This window comes from Trichosurus vulpecula, chromosome 2 (genome assembly GCF_011100635.1).
Source record: "Trichosurus vulpecula isolate mTriVul1 chromosome 2, mTriVul1.pri, whole genome shotgun sequence".
NCBI classification, from domain to species: domain Eukaryota; kingdom Metazoa; phylum Chordata; class Mammalia; order Diprotodontia; family Phalangeridae; genus Trichosurus; species Trichosurus vulpecula.
In genome coordinates, this window is record NC_050574.1 from 207,563,388 (window position 1) to 207,585,409 (window position 22,022).

The window sequence follows — 22,022 nt, forward strand, 5'->3', positions numbered from 1 at the left end:
ATGGGGCCTAGATTAGAAGGAAAGTAGAAAATTGGGGGGAAATTTTATACACAGTTTCTTGAATAAAGGTCTCATATCTCAAATATATAGAGAATTTTGTCAAATTTATAAGACTATGAGTCATTTCGCAATTGATAAATAGTCAAAAACTATGAACAGGCAGTTTTTCAATGAAGTATTCAAAGCTCTATGTAGCCATATGAAAAAATCCTCTAAAATATTATTGATTACAGAAACACAAATTAAAACAACTTTGAGATATCATCTCATACCTATCATATTGACTAAAATGATAGAAGGGGAAAATGACAAATGCTGGAGGGGATGTTGAAAGACTGGGACACTAATACACGGTTGACGGAACTGTGAAGTGATCCAACCATATCTGAGAGCAACCTGGAGTTATGCCCAGAGTTATAAAACTGTGTATACCTTTTGATCCAGCAATAGCACTATTAGGTCTATTTCCCAAGGTGATCAGGGAAAAAGGAAAAGAACCTATATGTTCTAAAATATTTATAGCAGCTCTCTTTGTGGTGGTAAAGAACTGGAAATTGAGGGGATGCCCATCCATTGGAGAATGGCTAAATAATTGTGGTACATGATTGTGATGGAATACTAATGTGCCATAAGAAATGATGAGCATGTTTATTTTATTTTAGTTTTTACAACAGAATTTTATTTTTTCCAATTATATGTAAAGATGGCTTTGGACATTCATTTTTTATAAGATTTTGAGTTCAAAATTTTTCTCCCTTTCTCTCTCCCCTCCCCCCTCCCCAAGATGGCAAGCAATCTGATACAGGTTATACATGTGCAATTATGTTAAACATATTTCCACAACAGACATGTTGTGAAAGAAGAAACAGAACAAAAGGGGAAAACCACAAAGAAATAAAAACAACAACAACAAAAAAGAACATAGTGTGTTTCGGTTTGCATTCAGACTCCGTAGTTCTTTCTCTGAATGTGGATAACATTTTCCATCATGTGTCTTTAGGAATTGTCTTGGATCATTGTAGTTCTGGGAAGAACTAAGTCTATCATAGTTGATCATCATACAATGTTGCTGTTAACTGTGTACGATATTCTCCTGGTTCTAGTCACTTCACTCAGCATCAGTTCATGTAAGTCTTTGTATTAGGAGGGCAGAGTTTATAATCTCAAAGAGGATCATATATATGTCTGAAAGGTTCGGAACCGCCAGATATAAGAAATTCTCAAGATGAGAGGCAGAAGAATCAAAGCATATATTTAGGCTCCACTGTAACCAACCCATGAACCAGCATCCCCATTTTGATATATTGATCAAAAGCTTCCAGGCCCAATAAGTCCACCTCACAAGAGTAACCAGGAGGCCACAGAGAAGCATGATGGTGTACAGCAAAATCATATACATGCTTCCCCTCTATGGTAAAAAGATTACCCACTGGCCTCAAGTCCTTGTTCAGCTTCCTCCCGTAGGTCAGCTCTGCTACGGGCAGCTTCTGCTTCAGCTTCGGCTGTGGCTGTGGCTGTGACTGTGGCTGTGGCTGTAGCTATAGCAGCCTCTGGCTCCAACGGAAGCTGTTTTTAACCATCCGGCTTCTGCGGGGGGTGTAAGGTATGCCGAGGAAAGCACAGGTTCTCTCAATCTGCTTAAGCAAGGTGAAGGGGCCGACAAGCTTACTCCAATCCAACATACAAACAGCATTCAGTTCAGGGGAAAAAGCCAAACTAGTCAAGGGCACTTGCTGACTAAGTGCTAAGGAGCCCATTTTTGGTTACCAACACAGTCTTTCCAGGTTTTTCTGAAGTCTGCCTGCTCATCATTTCTTATATCACAATAGTATTCCATTACATTCATATACCACAATTTTTTCAGCCATTCCCCAATTAATGGGCATTCCCTCAATTTCCATTTCTGCCACCACAAAAAGAACAAGTGGGTTGATTTTAGAGAAAAAATAACCCAGAAAGACTTGCATGAAATAATGAAGAGTGGAATGAGCAAAACCAAGAGAACTTTGTATACAGTAATAACAATATTGTTTGAACAATGACTATGAATGACTAAGTTATTCTGAATATTATAGTCAAATTAATTACAAAGCACTTATGAAGCAAGATGCTAGCCACCTCCAGAGAAAAAAAGTGATAAATCGAAGTATGTCTACTAAGGCTTTACATATATATGTGTATTTATGTACATATATGGTAGCCTTCTCTAGTGTGGGAGGGAGGGAGGAAGAGAGGAGAAAGTTCAAAACTTAAAATGTAACAAAAAATAAATTAAATGAAAAAAAGAATTATAGTTTAAGGTAGTTTCCTGATTGAAAAAAGAGATTAACATTCAAATAATTAAAATATGCCAGTAGTTTGAAGCAGGGTATGAACAGTGGGCTTCTTTCCATTATAGACTTTGCCAATATGAAAACTCCTTTTGAGTGTTTTATGATGAAATAAGTCAAAGCTCTCCAAAGAACTCTCTGCAATTTAATAAAACAAAGACAAGCATATGAGACATTCCTTTCAGGATATCACTAGATTTTCTCTAAACCATATTTGGAGCTTCTCAAACTGTGCAAGTAATTCATGTTTAATTTCACCAAATGACCCCTTGCTAGTTATTTGCCTTCATATTAGAGCTTTCTCTAAAAACCATTGCTAAAATTTCTCCCAAATGCTAGTAGAAACTAGCAGAATGTAACTAGTCACATAACACTTCCTAAGACTTAACAAATGATGGCAAAGTTTTTATATGATGTTTTAGAGAAACCGTGGATATTATTGTGTCATTGTTCCCTATTGATCCAAACAACAACCATTACTGTAATCGAACCATAAACTCTAGGAGACTCCAGCAACAGTCATTTTTTCATACAGTCAGCAGGACCTTACCCTACAGCTTCTTTCTAGGCTGGGACTTTTAAATTCCAAATAATGGTGGGAAAAGGAATGAATGTGTTCTCTGTTTAAATGGGGGGCATTTAAGAAAATTGTTGCTGCCCATTTCTGGCTCATTTAAATACTTTAACCTATCATTCATTTCTTTTCAGGGATAAATTTGTTTTCAGATTTCTATCCAGTGATGGGGAGCCATGCTTCAGAGGTCTGACAGGTTTCAGGTAAAAGCATGTTGACATATTTATTGGCTACCAATGGGTATAATAAAAAAGGCAAAATGAACAAAGAATAAGGTAGTTCATGTAGCATGTAGTCCCATTATTTTGTAATATAAAAAAAAGTCATCTTGGTACAGATCAAAAGCATTTCACAAATTCCCCAAACAAACATAAATAAGAAAAAATATAAAACTATGTAACTCCATGATTCAGTACACTGAAGTAGCATTCAGCAGCAATGGAAAATTTAATGGTTGAGCATTAAGTGATTGGGGGGAATGGAATCAGCACATGCTGAAGTCTATAGCTGTAAGAAACCAATCATTTGCCTCTTATTTATAATTCACTTATTTCAGTCCCTAAATAGAGGACACTACTTAGCTTGGAGAAACCAGCAAAAGGAACCACCACATATGGCAAAGACATTGCAGAGATATCAAGGGCAACATAGGGAAAAGCGAAAACTTTTTCAGCTCCCCTGGTTTTGGGAAATCCCCCTCTGACGGGAAGGCCCTAGACCTTATTCCTTGTTGGCTGAAGTTGAGACGACTTTTATGAAGAAACTTTGGGGAAAATGCTCCTTCAAATGGAAGAATCCACAGACACTCAGAATTGTTCACAGTGGAGCACCTACGTGTAAACTCTTTGAGGGCAGAGACAACTCATTTTTTGTCTTTGTACTCCAGGACTTAGCACAGTGCCTCCCACACAGAAGGTGCTTAATAAATGCTTCCTGCTACCTTCTATTTATGTGATATCAGACAAGTCACTTAAGCTCTTTAGGCCTCAGTTCCCCATCTTCAAAATGAGGGGATTGTACTAGATAACCTTCTAAAGTCTCTTCCAGTTCTAAATCTTTGATTCTCTAATCAGTTCCGAAGAGGTGCCTAGAGCTATGAAATGAAAAACAATCTGGCAAACGTATCTTTTAAATGTCATAAATGATAATTAAATTTTTACCATTTCTATCAAAAGAACAAAGGACTTTTGTCTCATACTTTATTCCAGGTCTGTTAGTCCATTCCCATAGTAAGTTGAATTTATAGTTGCCAAGTGAAATGGAGAATAGAACCAATTATCCAGATAATTCAGCCCCAGGACATGCTTTTGTCCTAACTCTCTTCTCTGCTTTGCTTCAGGTTTGTACACATAGTAACCTACATATTTAAATTAGAACTATACCAATGAACATAGTTGTGAAGTCTGTCAATGAGGGACTAGCTTGATTCTTTACTTTCACTTTTGTTTCATAGTCTTGGTTCCTCAAGTCCTGGTTTCCCAGACAAAAGCCTTCTGGTACCTATCATGTTCTGATTCTTACTTTTCTTTAACATTCTAACCTTTTATAGGCAAACAACATGTAGGAAGTGAAGATATTTGGAATTAATACAACTTAGAAACTACATTGCAAACATTTGCCTCATAGAGCTCCAGCTAAAATAACCAATGATGAGCTGGCACATACAGTCAACCTCAACATTTGCGCATCTAACTTTCACAACTTCAAGCATTTGTGTGATTTTATTAGTAACCTCATTTTCACTTTCACATTGGCAACCATGCACATTGGCAGCTATGTGTAGTAGAGAAAAAAAATGAGAGGCGTATTTGTGCAAACTTGTAGAGTGGGGTATTATCCTACCAGGCCCTTCACTGGTCTTGTTCACCCTGCCATCGTAAAGAGCTCCTTGTGTATTCGTTGCATATTTTCAATGTTTTCCTTTATAAAACTCAAGTTTTAGGAGGCAATTATACCCCCAAAGTGTAGTGCAAGTCTTTTGGCCTCTAAACCTAAGTGGGCAAAGTGAGTGATGCAGCTTAGTGAAAAATGATAAACTTTGTGCAGGGATGTCTACAGCTGTGGTAGGCCGTGAGTTTGGTGTTAATGAATGCATGATTTGTTATATCCGAAGAAATGGAAGAAGTGAATCTGCTCCAGAAAGTGCTGAAGCTGCCTTTTAAGTGCATACAAAGGAATTGAAAAAAAAAAAACCAAAACAGAGAAGCAGCTAAGTTTGTGGGTCAATGAGATGATGGTCATCCTGCCCTCTCCAGGTGCTAACCTAACCCCACCTCTTGTTTGGCAGGGCGTGGAGCACTTGCAGGAGTTCCAAACTGGAGCATGTGCTTTTCATCAGGAAACAGTTCAACCACAAGCCTAAAGCAAGAGATTAAAGGTGGCAGGTTACCCCTTCCCTCTTACCTTGGAGTTCTGACATCACTACCCCTTCCTCTCCCCCACCAGTCCAGGGTTACCTCTCCTCTCCCTTGCGTTTTAGGGGTTATTTCATGGTTACTGTATTAGAAAAAGTGCATGTTATCAGAATAATATTTTGTTATAAGGATTGTATGCAGAAAAGTGTGATTTCAGCAATTTCTAGTGAGATATTGCAGTTTTTGGTGGTTGTGGGAACTGAAACCCCCATTTCCCATAGATTCAGTGTATCAACATTCAAGTTTTTGACTTTTGTACTGTTTTCTAGGAACATTACCTCTGTGAAAGCTAAGGATTGAATACATAAAACTGAAAGCTACTGCTTTGGATTGGGGGGAGGGAAGAGGGTTAGAGAGAATAAAACAATTTTTTTGGACATCTGTATCAGAGGCTCTGGGCCTTCTTAGGTGCCAACTGTTTATGACTGTAGCAGAGATGCCTTTGGGAGGCAGGGCCCAGGGAGAAAGATGAGGCAAGCAAATGGTTTCTAAGCTACCTGTAGGGGCTTAGAAGACCTACCTAGTGCAAGGAACTGAGGAGATTTGGTTTCACAATATTCTGAATTATATTTCTTATGTTCCTGCCTAGAATGATCCTGCATTTCCAAGGTTCTGGTGTGAAAGTACCTGATTCCTTGCTATTATAGCTAAGTCATTAAAAAAATTATTTTAGATAAATACTAAAACTTAAACATATAATAAGAAAAAGAAACATTGTAAACTAAAATATAAAATAAGAAAAGGAAAAAAACATGTCAGGTGCACAATAGAACATAGGAGAGGATTCAAAATATATAGCAATAACTTATAACTTATCATTTCAAGAAAGCCTATATATTAAATACTATACATTATGTTGAAAGCTGTCCATTCTTTGCTTCCTTGTAGGTTTTCTTTTGTTCTCTGTTGCACACTTTTTACTTTGTTCTTTTTCCTTCTTCCTCTCCCCCATCCACCACCCCAAGGCTACAATTGAGAATGGGTATATTTATATGTAGGTATTGATATATACATGCATGTGTACATATATACACATACATACATAATACATATATAAACATATACTTTCCCTAAGAGTCTACGCCTAATCTTGTTTTTGTTTATGCATATATCTTTTTTTTTCCAGTCTCTCCTAAATCCTCTACTCTACTTCTACCTGCTACCTTGCCCTCTTATTACTTAACCTACTCCCACTCCAGCAATCCCTCCCTTATCCTCCCATTCCCCTAAATCTAAACACCCTTATAGCCCCCTTTTAACCTATTCCCTCACCCTCCTTCTAAAGACCCCTTTTTTATCCTCTACCCCTCCCTATCCTCCTAGAGTTTTATTACCTTTTAAATTTAGAAGACTTTTCTACTCTTCTAGATGTATATGTATTTCCACCTCTTAAAGCCATTCCTGATGAAAGCAGGTTTCCAGAACTAACAGCCCCCTCCTCCCATCTAATTCCTCTGTATTGGTTTTTTCTCTTGCACCTCATTTGTCTAAGATAATTACTCTTTTAGCTGTTCTTGAATGGTTTTACTTTTTAAAGTCATATTATACTCAGGTCTACCCCAATCTTTCTTATAAGTTACCTAATTACTAGTAACAATCTTAGACATAGGTTTTACATTTTTCATACATGAAAGGTAAACATTCTATCCTTATTTAACCCCTTGTAATTGGTCATTGGTATGTACCTTATATTTCTCTTGGCTCTTGTATGCCAAGTCTATTGAGTTCAGGGTTTTTTTTTTTTAACAGAGTCCTGAAAGTCTGACAGTTGATCAAATATCCATTTTTTCCATTCAAAATTATTCTTAGCCTTGCTGGGTATGATATTTTTGTCTGGAGGCCCAGTTCTTTTGATCTTCATTAGTGTTCCAAGACCTGTGATCCTTTAGTGCCACCAATGCTAGGTCTTGTGTGATTCTAATTGTCTTACCATCATATATAAATCATTTTTTTTCTTGTTGCTCACAATATTTTGTTCTTGATCTGGGGGTTTTGGAATTTAACTATAACATTCCTCTGAGTTTTCCTTGTAGGATCTCTTGTAGGTGGTGATTGGTGAATTTTTTCTACTTCTATTTTCCCCTCTTGTTCTAATGCTTCAAGGACAATTTTCTTTAATTATTTTTTTGTATTATTGTATCAAGATTCTTTTTTTGATCAGAACTTTCAGGGAGTCCAATTATTCTTATGCTTTCTCTTCTTGTTCTGTTGTTTTTCTTATGTGATGTTTCACATTCTCTTCTATGTTTTCATTTTACATATTTATGCATATATGTGTATATATATGTATATGTATATATATATATATATATATATATATATATATACACATTTTTTTTTCTTCATCTCTTATAATTTCGCTGGCTTCCCCTTGCCCAATTCTGATTTCAAGCCTTAAGATTCTGGATCTCCTTTTCTAATTGGTTGACTTTCTTGTTTTTCTTGTATTATTCTTATTTTTCTTTTACATTTTTTCTCAGTCTCTCTCATTTGATTTTTAAAGTCTTTTTAAAGTTCTTCAATGAATTCTTTTTGGAAAGGTGACCACTTGACATTATTCTTTAGAGTAGAAGAGGATTTCTTTGCTTCAGTATCCTTCTCTGAAGATGAACCCTGGTCTTCTCTATTTCCATGGTAGCTCTGTATGGTTGGATTCTTTCTCCTTTGCCTGTGCTCTGTGTGTGTGTGTGTAATAATTTAGTTTTTATAATGACCTCTACTCCTGGGGCATGGGGGATGGTGCCTCTGGCCTCTGATCGTCTTCAGTTCTCCTCTCTGACCTGGAACTCAAACCAAGACCTCCAGCCTTTTGTAAGTGCCCACAGCCATCAGAGAGTCCCTGCCCCACTGCTTCCATACTCACTAGGCAGTCACATTCTGGTTCCTTCTAGCCCTCAAGGCTCTCTGAAGCACAGCTAAGTCTAGTGTTTCTTGTCAGCAGAAGCTCCCTGGGTCTTCCCCAGGTCAGACTCCCAACTCCCCTCACTGTCCTAGGGTAAAAATTTCTGTGGCCGGCCAAGGCAGCCTCCCAACCCAGCTAACCCCAAGGCTTGCCACTTGTGTTAAAGCAGACCCTAGCCTGGAGGAGTTTACTCTTCACAGGTTGAAAATATAGTCCTGGGATTTTTCTTCAGGTCTTCTCTGATTGTTGACTGTCTCAAGAGGATGCCTGTTCTGCCCCTACTCTTATTTGTTTTCACAGCTCTATGTTTGCCCAGAGGAACTATGTTGTTTCTTTTGTGGAGGAAAATCTTGAGAGCTTGAAATTTTCTGATCTACTCTACCATCTTCCCAGAATCCTCTCTTAGTCAAGTCTTAATGTTTATTTACCATAGGGTCACGTTACAGTGCTTAATTCCTATTGGTCCATTCTTTTTCCCTGTTTTTTTCAGTTGGCCTTGGATTTGTGCTAACTCATGCCACTAATTATACGGAAGTCCCTAGCTCACAATTACCCCCTGGGTCACTGTAGCCAGGGTTGCTGCTCCCAAAGATGTCTAGACACCTCTTCCTGGGCAAATGCTCCAAGGACATCTGGGTCATTACATGAGAGTTTAGGAGTCCTGGAAAGGACCCTAGAATTGACTATGTGGCTGATGTTGCACATATTCCTGGCTTATATCCTTCACCTACACCTTAAATTTGACCTGGTTCGAACTTAAGCGTGATCTCTTCCTTGGCTTAACTCCAATACTTGAGAGGCACATTACCCTGACTGATAGACCACCTTTTCCCAGACTTATAGGAGAATGGCAAGTCTGTATAGAGGACATTTGTATAGGATCTAGTACCTTGGGGTCTATCTATATCAGAGGTGACAACATGCTATAGCCAGGAACATACTCCAATGTGGTCAAACCAGATTAAAATGTAATTGGGAAATATTTGACAAAATAAATAAACACAATAGAGCATAGATAATGTTAACATGTAGTTTTAAAAGTCATTATGCTGCTGTTGCTGCTGCTGGGATCCTTATATATGGTTTAGTGGCTCCATTTCTATTTGAGTTTGACATTGCTGCTCAGTATAGTATCTGGCTACTGGCCTGATTGTGGCATATTCTCATTATAGGATCAGCTCATCTCCTTCTTGATGCCTTTTATATAACCTCTTTCTAGAGTTGTATTTATGGAGGGGAGTTCCATGAGTTGTTGAGATCACAAGTCTGTACCAAAATGTCACATTCAAGTTGCCTTTGATAATATGACTCTGACTGCTTACACTAACCACCTACCTTTCTATTATTCCTTGGGTCATCAAATTTTGCTTCATTTGAAATAGTGACATTCCATGATTCACAGTCATATAACATTATCAGGAGAATATGAGTTTTAAAGAGATGGGCTTTTTCAGCACTGAGCAGCTTAGAATCATTGCACTATATACTTTCCTAAATGCCATCCATCCTTATCTAATCCTCCTACATTTGAGGCCCATCATCAATGCCAGTATTAGGACACTAATCTGGGAAATATGTGTTTTTGCCTATTCTTTTTTAGTGCGGATGGTTGAATTGATCTTTTTGGAATTATATATTTTTAAAGGGTAGACTGATAATTTTATTTCTCCTCTAAGGGTTTGTTCAAGGATCTTGAAGGCAGATAGATCTTTATGGAGGCTTCGGAGCAGGGGCATGCAGGTAAATGTTTGTAAATATATAACAACCAGCTCTCCGTAAAACATGTGACATACTTTAAAGTTTAATCTGTATTAACATTTTCTCCTTCACTTTCTTAAGTCAAGATAATCATGAAAAAAAAAATCAAGCCCACCTATTTCTGAGGTGTAAATATTTATACAGAAATTTTAGCAATTGGCTTTCCCAAGCTGGAATAAACTGGCTCCAGTACATCCCTACTTCCGAGAGAATCTAGAATCAGCACTCACAAATCTGAAGCAGAGTGGCAGTTTCTATTTTTTGTTTCCTTGTAGGATTGGTTCTTCTTCATTTTGCTGTGGAAAAGACCATTGATACAGCAATATAGTTTTACTTTATTTATTGGATATTCCTCAAGAGCTGAAAATGCTGCCTTGAGAATGTCTCAGATGTCCATAAACTCAACAATATTGAGGATTACAAACTTCTTGGTGGCCTTGTCTTTGAACATGTGGTGGATACAAGTAATATAGCACATGGCTGCCATAGTCCTTCTCAATATTCCCAATGTTCATCTTTGATCATTTTACAAAATGTAAACCAAAAGAGGTTTACTCTGTCCTTAATTGAAGCAGGTTTGTGATTGAGGCTCATTTCATTTTTATTATGTCATTTCAAATAAAAGGATTTGGAGAAACTTGCCATTTATAAGAAATCTTTCTTTTGTTTGGACTAAGAGCAAGGGCAGCCTCCATATATTGATGAACCTTTTAGGTGAGTATATGTCCATATGTTTTATGCTTTTCTTGACGTCAATCCTCAATGGGTCATTGAACAGAATTATCTCAGTAGTCACAACTGTCATAGAATCTTCTATAATTTTAACATATGCATGGGAGACACCTTGTTTGAGGAGAGTCTGTAAGGCAGTATTTTGCTCTATTGAGTCAATAAACTTTAAATCAATAAACAATAAACATAGCAGGATCTTATATTTTCTACACCTCTCAGTCAGTTATGTGACTGTAAAGGTGAGGTCTTCTGTAGAAAATCACCTGTGAATGTCTGTTTATTCTCTTCATATGTTTTCATCAAGGATATTCTTGATACATACACAAACTGATTATTATCATTAATATTTCATAGAAATGATAAAGGAGACATATGAGTCAGTAGTTAATGATGTTTTCTTGCCTATTTTTTTGTAAATGTACTATCTGCAGTCTTTTCAGTTCTTTTGGAATCTTCCCATTTTTGAAAGATTTTGAAAACCAGTCCCTTAAATGTCTTTAAAATTGTGTTGTCAAAAAAAACCCAAAACAAAACAAAAAAAAACAACCAAAAAAAAATTGTGTTGTCCCCAGCAGAGATGTCACTGGTATATATTTGTACACCTAGAAGATACGGCAAAGGAAATCTTTGAACTTGAACTTTGTTGATAATCTCATCCTTTAAAAAGTAATTGTAGGTATGGTTTTTTAAAATCTATTAGAAGAGTAAATGGATTAGGGTGACTGATATTCTGGACCTGAAACTGAGCAACAAAAGACTAGTTGGTGAAGTAGAAATGCTAAGAACTTTTGGGTGTGATAATCATGACATTGGGATAAAAAAGAAAAGAAATTCTTCACATGGTCTGATATTTATTCTATGCCAATGTTTTCTAACCTGTGGGCCATAAACTCCACAGTGAGGCTGGGGGTAATTGGAGATAAAATTTTTGCAAGAGCTTTGCAAGTCAATATGTGTACCAGTTACTGTCATTTTATTTTATTTAGCTCTAACAAAATTTGGAGCATAACTCAGTATATAAAATCAATAAGCAAACATATCTTCAGTTGACTGAATAAATAATATAGCCTGCCCTCATATGCATTATTATTGTTCAAATGTACATAAATGCTCTGTGAATAATAAAATGCAAAACCATTTAAAAGCATTACTCAAATCATTTTGTAGCAAGAGCAAAGCATATCAAAACAGTCCAAGTACTACACTGGTACTCATGAACCAAAAGGAAGGCTTCTAGGATGCTGGGTATTTACTCTAAGCATGGGCAGTTTTGAAGAGAACACTAGAAAAGCCAGTAGAGAGGTGCAGAGAAATATGGTAGAGACAGGAAAAAATGGCATCAATGTCTTAAGCAGACTGAAGACACAGGAACAAAGCACAGAGAAGTAAACAGTTTCAGAGCATCCATCTCATGGCACCCTAACCCTGCTGGACAAGAGGCTAGTGCTACAGATGTTTGTAGATACTAACTTTGAATAGACTAGTACATGAGTGAGACTGATGGCTCCTTCTCCTACTGGGGTGGGAGATCATTATTTTTCAGTTGTGTCTGACTCTTCGGGACCCCATTTTTGGATTGTCTTTGCAAAGACAGAGTCAGAGTTGTAGTGGTTTGCCATTTCCTCCTCCAGCTCAGATAAAGAACTGAGGCAAACAGGGCTAAATGACTTACCCAGGGTCACACAGCTAGTAAGTATCTGAGATTGGATTTGAACTCAGGAAGATAAATCTTCTTGACTCCAGGCCCGGCACTCTATGCACTATCAAACTGCCCAACTGAGCCAATGGAACAGAGTAATTAAATAAGAATTGACTGATGTTCCCAAGAGACACTGTGGGAGATAGCTGGCCTTTAGGGAATTGGGTAGAACACTTGTAACTGATTTAACCCTTCATTGTTAACCCTGCCTTTTAAGGTCTTTTTGCATTTACCTTGATCTTATGGGCTTACTTCTGGCTGGAGGTGATAGGGCAGGCCTTGGAGAGCCAGAAGAAGCTGAAGACTTCTGAGCAGTGGTTTTGAATGGATGATATTTAAGACAGCTGCTAGAACCCTGGATATAGCAGTGACATGGTACATATCCATCTGCACCACTATGCATTCATAAGAATGTTGTATGAGAAAAGTTTAATTACTAATGTAGTGAGATGTCTTCTCATTTCATGTCTCAATATTAAGAGTTTTCAAGGGCAAAGTTCCTTTGAAGCCCACAAGAGCTTCCTAATAAAAATACTGTAGGATATGGCAGCATTGAAAAACTGTCCCTTATTTTTGGCCTGTAGATCTTACAAGGTGGCAGGCTGCCTAAGTAATGTACAGTAAAATCAATGAATAGAAAAACCAGGGAGCATATAAGATTGATTGAGCATACCAGTGATTTACTAAATAAACTACATGACTTTCCTAGGAGTTAAGCCTTTGGATGATCCATCCTGAATATGATTCTGAAGTAATATACCAAATTTGTTCGGAAGGAAAGATAAGGAGAAGGAAAATAGGTTGACAACAGACAAATTAAATAGACTGCTTCATCATGGGAAGGGGGTTGTTTTTGGTTTTAAAAATGATTGAAAGTCCTCTTTTTTTAAACAGGAAATTGATTTAATTGAAGCTTTTGTTAGGCACTGCAAATATGTTTGGTTCATGCCACAGTTCCCAGGAATTTATAAATGGGTTCTGAATGTTGTTCAGGCACCAGAAAATAAACCTCCAAGCTATTTACTACCTCCATGATATATAAAGTTTGCAGTTTTGATTTTGTGTGATTATGTTCAGCAATGGTGACCTTTAGAGGCAACAATATTGAAGTGTAATGAGGAGATGTTTGATCACTGGTATACAATGAAGAGTTGGTGCGACTTCTCCATTCCTTCCTGGAATTCGTGAAATTCAACTGACAGGCTTTAACCTTTAGACTGCTGAAGTTATAAAATGTATGGGGATTTGGCCTGTTTATACAACACGTTGGATATATTAAATTTTTATACACTGTAGCTTCTTTTATCATCTGGTAAAATGATTTTGTATGTTTAATAATAGCAGTCACTGGGAACCATGACAGGCTGAGCTCCATTCCATTGCAAAATGCAGGAAGGGGAAGGAGATGAGAATCAGCCAGTGTGGGACAGTTGGCTTCATTCTAATAAAATAGAAACTCAGTTTCTTACTCAGATCAAACCTTGTCAAAAACAGGTGTATACAGGCCCCTCTTTTCTCCAGCTTTCTTTATCTTTGGGTAATCACAGAAGACCGTTGGTAGAAGAAATGAGGGCGTCTCTTTGCTAAAGATCTCATTTTGCTGAGAGAAGAGCTTTAGAGGAAAGGTTTGGGGGACCCAGTGAGTTTGCCAGAGTTTTTGGTGTCTGACCATGAGAACCGGCTCTGCGGTCAGAGGTCCTGGGTTCATGTCCCTGCTTTGACACTCCCTTTTAAAACTGGGCCTCAGTTTTCTCATCTATAAAATGAAGCTGCCATTTTGCCACCATGGGCAAGTCAGTTAACCTCTCTTAACTTTAGTTTCTTCATCTGGAAAATGGAGATTTTACTTATTCTTCCTCAAGAGGCAGCATAGATTAGTAGATAAGGAACAGCTAGACTTAGAGTCAGTGAGACTTGGGTTCAAGTCCTACCTCCAGCATATATAGAGCTATGTGATCATGAGTTACCTAACTTCTCAGGGCCCTAGGCAATTCTCTAACTCTATAAATTGCTAAGTAGCTGAATTTGCAGTTGTGGGGAGTTTCCTCACTGTGAATTCTCTCTGCTGATTAAATCTCAGGCCTGGAGCAAAGTACAGTTTTTCCAATCACTACCTAAATCACAGGCTTGTTGAGATGCAAGCACCTTGGAAAATCTCAGGTGCCTTGCCATTGTGAGCTCTGGTTATGGAGGTGACATCCCGACTAGTGGTAGTAGTGGTAGTAGTACAGTTGGGTACAGTATAAGGTAGGAAGGGCAGCTAGGTGGCATAGTGGGTAGAGTGCTGAGCCTTGAGTCAGGAAGACTCATCTTTTTGAGTTCAAATCTGGCCTCAGACACTTACTAATTATGTGGCCCTGGGCAAGTTACTTAACACTGTTTGCCTCAGTTTCCTCATCTGTAAAATGAAGAAGGAAAAGGTAAACCACTCCAATATCTTTGCCAAGAAAACCACAAATTGTGTCACAAAGAGTTGGACACAACTGAAAAAACAACTCAACAACAACAATATGAGGTAGGAACATAAGATTCTCTGGGCTTCAACCACTATGCAAGTAATTTGGGAGAAGCACAGTCAAGATTCTTAGAGCAAAAGGTTTTCTTTTCTATTCATCCTAGTGATAATTGATTTTCCTTGGACTTACAAAGAAAAATGCATTAAACTACACCAATCTAGACCATCCATATAAACATCAATTGATGAAAGAATTGGTATTTACAGAGTACCAGGACCTTGCAGAAAAGGTATGGACCTTTCCTCAATGAACTTGCAGTCTAACTAAACCAATCACACAGGTAGCATATTTATTCTTAAAATAGATAGGGAGCAGGAAACCTGAGGGATTAGTCTAAGGATTGAAGCAAACAAATGATTTTTTAAAAATCTATATATAAATGCTGAACTTGCCTCTGGAAATTCAGAGTAATTTGCTATTTCTACTGTTCTGAAGTATGATAGTCATGCCTTCTGGTCAGAAAATATTTCTTTGTTATTATCAGAAAGCTTTTCTCATATTCATGGAATTTGGAGCTGGGAAAGACAGTGGAAATCATCTAGTCCAATCCATTCATTTTTAACATGAGGAAAAAAAGCCTCAGGGAAATTATGAGCTTCCCAGGGTTACCCAGCTAATGCAGCGGATCCATTATTCTAACCCGGGGTGGGGAACCTGCAGCCTTGATGTCCACATGTGGCTTTCTAGATCCTTGGGTATGACCTTTTGACTGAGTCCAAGTTTTACAGAAAAAAATCCTTTTATTAAGGGGATTTGTTCTGTAAAGTGTGGATTCAGTCAAAAGGCCGCACTTGCACTTGAAGACCTAGAGGGCCACATGTGGTCTCAAAGCCACAGGTCCCCCCACCCCCCACTCTAACCCAAGTCTTTAGTTTCCAAATAGAGCTTTCTCCACTGACCATGGTCCCCATCTATCTCTGTGGGACATGCTAGGCAATAAGCCAAACAGAGTGTATGGACAGGGCCTTCAGTCCCCAGCGATTGCTTCTGATGCAAATAGTGAGAGCCCAATAAATATTTGTTGAATGAATAAATGAGCTAAGATGGACCACACCAATCTGGACAAATGTATTGGTAATGCAGGTGATAGAGACAACTGATGGAGAATTGAACAAGCATATGAATAAAATGAAGAAACAATTTATTAACTTTTTACCTAAGTAAATCTTGTATTTTATTCCCAGAAGAGGAGTTAGGATAGCCCATGTTCAGAAGAGCTGGAACCAAGAGAAGGAAGGTGTCAATGTCTTTTCCAATTATCTGGGAAAGGAGCTGGCTTAGATGCTACCAGAGTAAAGGGAGCACGTGACAAATTGTGGTCATAAAGAGGTAATTCTAGGCAGTTATGAGAGTGGAATGATCAACTGAAATGGCATGTTTTCCTGAACAATCAGAGTATGGGGAAGATCACTAGAAAAAGGAAATGGGGAGAAGTTGAAATGAATAGAAGTTAAAAAGTTGAAAAGGGGGCAAATTTAGGCTTGACCTAATGAGAGTAATTCAGAACTCTCAGAGGGTAGTAGCTTCTTCATCATCGGGAGTCTTCAAGCAAAGGACCATTTGCTAGGCAGGTTGAAGTGGGGATGCTCTTGGGTGGGGTTAGGGGTGGTGGTCAGGGATTACATTACTTGACCACTGAGGTTCCTTGCAACTCTGAAATCTTGTGATTATGATTCAATGGAATGAAGTAGACTGAGACAAAAGGGATTTGAAGCAAAGCAATTTTGGAACTGTCAACCCATGTAACAAATATCCCTCAAACAAATACCCATGTAACATAGCCCTCAAAAAGCACCACTGATCATATTTCTTCTCCACCCTCTTTATAGAACACTAAAAGAATGCTATACAACATCTAGATATTATCCCTGCCTCAAAGGTTTCTAGCTAGATGCACAGGTAAATTTAGTAGAACAAAGAAATGGAAAATTTGCATTGACTTTCCAGGTGAAGAGCAGCTTCATTTGAACATTTTTCCAGGTTGAATTCAGCTTTTTTTTGTCCAGACCTGTGATTTTATTGGTATAGTTAACTCCAGTTGAGGGAATTCCCCCAACCAATGTTGACTGTAATTGTTCTGTGCTTTATAGTCTTAAGAGTATTGTTGGTGGTACTTGGAAGTTAAGTGGCTGGCCTGGAGTCAGTGTGTGACAGAGGCTGTACTTCCAGGTCTTCCTAACTCCAGACTAGCCCTCTTTCCACTCCAGTAATCAGCAAACTACTCTCTAAGGGCTAAAAGGCCCAGCTGCCTGTTTTTGTATGGCTCATGAACTAAGGATGGTTTTTACATTTTCAAACAAAATTTTATTGTATTTTAAAATGAAAAATCCAATCTTAACTTGTAGATCATGGAAAAACAGGTGGTGGGTGGGATTTGGCCCTTGACCAGGGTTTCCTTACTCCTTAACTACGTCATGCTGCCTGTTTTCTGGCAATATTTATCTTTTTTGGGTGATCCTGGAAAAGTTTTCCAGAATAAGTGGGGTCCTTTTGTTTAGTCTACATAGTCACAGAATTCTAGGATCAATGGAATATTATTCTTAGAAGAGACCTCAGATGTCATCTAGCCCAATTTCTTTGAACTAGCATCTCTAACAAGTGGTTTCCTGTCCTTTGCTTGAAGAGCTCTAGGGATGGGGAACTCATTAACCTCGAAGGTAGAGTATCCCACTTTCATTAATATCTTATTTATTTAATCTATCCACGTCTGTCTGTCAGTGTATAAGTATCTATATATTTACATACGAATGTGTATATGTTTGTTTATTTTAATTTTTATTTTTTTTTATCTTTAGTTTACAACACACGGTTCTACATAATTTTGAGTTCCAGATTTTCTCCCCTCCCTCCCCACTCCTTCCCCAAGACAGCATGGAATCTCATATAACTACTGTGTATAACTTCGCATTGAATTAATTTATACACTAGTCAAGTTGTGGAGAAGAATTATGACCAATGAAATGAATCATGAGAAAGAAGAAACAGGACCAAAAAACAAAAACAAAACAAAACCCAAAAACAAAAACAAAAGAGAAGAAAAAAAAAGGCAAGCATGTAGTGTGCCTCAATCTGCATTCAAACTTCACAGTTCTTTCTCTGGATGTAGATAGCATTCTCCATCGTGAGTCCCTTGGAGTTGTCCTTGCACCTTGTGTTGCTGAGAAGGACAAAGTCTGTCAGGGTTGGTCCAATTATTTTAGGGTCTTCCTATGTCACTCAGGAAGTGGCTAGAAGTGCAGGGTCTATTAACAGGCTTCATCCCACTACTGATTAGCATAGGAGATTTGATCTGCTCCATTTCCAATCTGCACCAGTTTGTCCTTCCTTAGGCAACCTGTCAGCACCCTCCTCCTGTGGGGCTCACCATATTAATGCCAGACTAAATGAGGACACCCCATCAGCTTAGCTCACTGAAGCTAAGAATTCCTGAACTCTGTTGACCCTCCATCCTTAGTCTTCCCATATCAGAGATTACTAATAGTTCTGAGCTGCCATGCCTGGTCACTTTTAGACAGTTTTAAATTGTTAGAAAATGGTTTTTTTACATTGAGCAGAAATATACAGCTTCCACCTGTTACTATTAATTCTGTCCTCTGGAGCTAAGCACACCGAATCTAATCCTTCCACTCTGTGACAGTTCTCTCAAATGTTGTTAAGTAGTTTTTCAGTTGTGTCTGACTTGCCATGACTTCATTTGGGGTTTTCTTGGCAGAGATACTGGATTGGTTTGCCATTTCCTTCTCCAGCTCATTTTGCAGATTAGGAATTTAGGTAAACAGGGTTAAGTGACTTGCCCAGGGTCACATAGCTAGTAAGTGTCAGAGGCTGGATTTGAACTTACGAAGAGGAGTCTTTCTGGTTCCAAGCCCAGAGCTGAATCCACTGTGCCACCTAGCTACCCTCTTTCTCAAATACACTAAGACAATTATGTCCATTCAAAGATTTGTCTAGGTTAAACACTCCTAGTTTCTTTAATCAGTCTTCAAGTGATAAGGTTTTCCATCTTTCCATCACCTTCCTCCAGATTCTTTAGTTTGTCAATGCCTATTGTAAAATGTGTCACCTAGAACTGACCACAATACTCCAGACTTGATCTGACCAGGGCAGGATACAGAAGAGTGATTACTACCTTATTCTAGACACTGTGCTTCTCTTAATATAGCCTAAGATTGTTAGATTCTTTTGCCTGATATGTCATGCTTTTGATATTGGGCTTGGAGATTATTAAACTCCTCCCCACTTTCAATCCTCTCCCCTCTCCACCCCCAATACCTTTTTACATTAACTTCTATCTGCTTATGTTTCCTTCATTTGCACTTGTGCAACTGATTATTTTTAAACCAAGTGTGGAACTTGGAAGAAGTTGAGAGGTGAACTCACCTATTGGGGGCTTTTCCACCATAAATTTTCCTGCAGTGGCTTATAGAATGACTATGTCCTAATGGCAGATAACAGTAACTATTGGAATGCGCCTCACTTAGAATTTTGAATCTCTGTCAAAATGGTAATCTATTCTGTCTTCCTTCTCCAGAACAACAGATAATCTGAGAGTATATATCTGGATATATCAAAAGGACATCTCATCCAGTGACCTATTCCAGGGTGGCACCACACCCAAAACAACCAAGGCAAATGTTTGTCCTATAGTTAATCTTCTCTAGGGATAAATATCTCATAGCTATTTTTGGAACTTTTCCTTTAAGAAAGCACTTAAAGAGTGTTTCAGCACACAAAAAAACACCTTACCCTCATGCCCAATTGGTTTCCCACTTTGTGCTCTTGACTAGATAAATAATGTCCACTTTGATTTAGGGTGTATATGAACAGCATGGAATTCAGGCCTTGATTTTTCTTTCCAACTTAAAGCTGGACTGATTAAATGAACTAACTTTAAATCTTCAAATAAAGACAAATATAAGAGTCTGAGCAGCTTTGGATGCTAAAAGAACAATGCACATATCATGAAACAAAGAAATCATAGTAAGTACTCATACTTTTCAAAATGAATTTCATTTATATTAATACACTCCAGGAAAGAAGAAGACAGCTCTTCAAAGGTAACCAGGTTTAATTTTTTTTTATCAGAGGAATAGAGAAAGAAATTTGTTGAAGATGAAGTATATTAAAAAATGACCACATGTCATAGATACTTACCAAGGACTTACATGAAAGAGGTGGGGAAAATGTCAAAAATACATAAGATTCAGTGAGAAAATGAGCAGGTCTAACAGCCTTTGTGCAGCATGATGATGTCATTAGGTCTGTCTCAAGATTTGATATTGCTAGAATTTATAAGAAGAACCATAATGAAGGAAATAGGATGGCAGAACCCTAAAGCTGAAGTTGTACTATCTTTTCACACTTAGGAATATCAGATGTACATCACACAGGGATATATTTAAAGTTTTAATTTCTGAGTTTCCTGCAAAACCAAAACAAGAACAATAAAAACCCCAAATTCATTTTATAGTTACCATAGTTCTGAATTTACAAGTCTGCTAGAATTCTTATATTTAAAGATTTGTTTGAAAATGAAAAATCAATTCATTTTAATAGGTCGGATTTCTCTAAGGGGAGAAGTCGGAGCCTAAATTGTACTTTGTGTATGTGTACTTTAAATCAAATTAAAAAGGACATTATTTCTTTTCTAGTAAATAGTACAGAATGGGAAGCTAACAGGGCATGAGGATCTGGAGCCTCATGTTAAAACACTATTTACAGTTTTTTTTTTACACCAAAGCTTAAGTCACGTTTTTGGCCTCGTTCCCTCAATTTTCCCAAACCAGGTATTTCCTAAAAACATCCAACCTGCAAAAATCCCATACACAAAAGCAAACTACCTCTTTACCCTAAGATCCCTTTATACTCTTCAGTTTCTTTTAACCAAGCTGTCTTAGATTCACATCACCATCCTGTGGCTAACACAGGAAATTGATCCACTGACTCTTTCCCACACCTCTGTGCTTTCATGTTAGAGGGTTGATGTACATAACGTATGTAAGGCTAACCATAAGAGTTTACTGTTTGTCTGCTTATGAGTTTGTCATACAACAATTTCCCTATGAAATTCCAGTGAATCTTGGATTCATTGTATTTGAATTCCTCAATTATTTTTGCTCCCTTTGCTCTGAGAATTTCAACTTTTCTGTCTTGCTCATTTATGCCATCTTTCCTAGTCTTCCCATTTACTCTTGATTCTGGTCATTTAAGCTTTTCTCAAGCTCTTGGTCTTTCCTTTTGTGACAAAATGAGTGTTTTCAGAGGAACAACAGTCCTAAAGGTGGGCAGGGTAACTGAATGGAATGATGGAAGAAGGTGGAACCCAGTGAAGCTCTATTACAATCTCTTTGCCATCTTTGAAGCTGGATCACTCCCACCTTCAAAAACAGTCTTCTGTGGAATTTAACCATCATGTTCTTTTCCAACCTTTAGGACAATTCCTTCTCTGTCCAGCTCCTCTTTCTCTTCCTTTTCCCTATGTGTAAGTATTCTCTCAAGGTTCTGCCATTAGAATGTCTGGGCTAAATTTTCTACTTGATCCAGATTCACAATCTCAAAGAATCTGAGTTAGGAGGAAACTTAGAAGCTATCTAGGCCAACCCATATCTAAACAAGAATCCTCCTATAGCATTCCTGACATAGGATCATTTTCCCTTTGCCCATAGTTCCCTAGTGATGTTGAAAGCACAACCTCTTGAGGCAACTTAAGTGTTCTTTTGAATTGTAAAATTGTAAGGAAGTTTCTGTTTAGATCAAGCCAACATCTGCAACTTCTGTTCATTTTGCCTAATTCTTCTCTTTAATGTCTTACATATGTGATAGCCCCTTAAATACTTCAAAGACCAATTGGATCTTCTCTAAGCCTTCCGTTATCATGCTAAACATATCCACTTCCTTCAAAGGATATTCACAGGGCATGATCTTGAGACCCTTTGCCATCCTGGTTAGCTTCCTTAGAATACTTATTGGCTTATCAGAATCACTCCTAAAACGTGGTTCTCAGGACTGGACACAATGCTCCCAAGGTGGTGCTCCCAGGGGCAAAATGAGGCTATCTCTTCTCCCCCTCTCCCTCATTACTTGACACGATTCTTTTT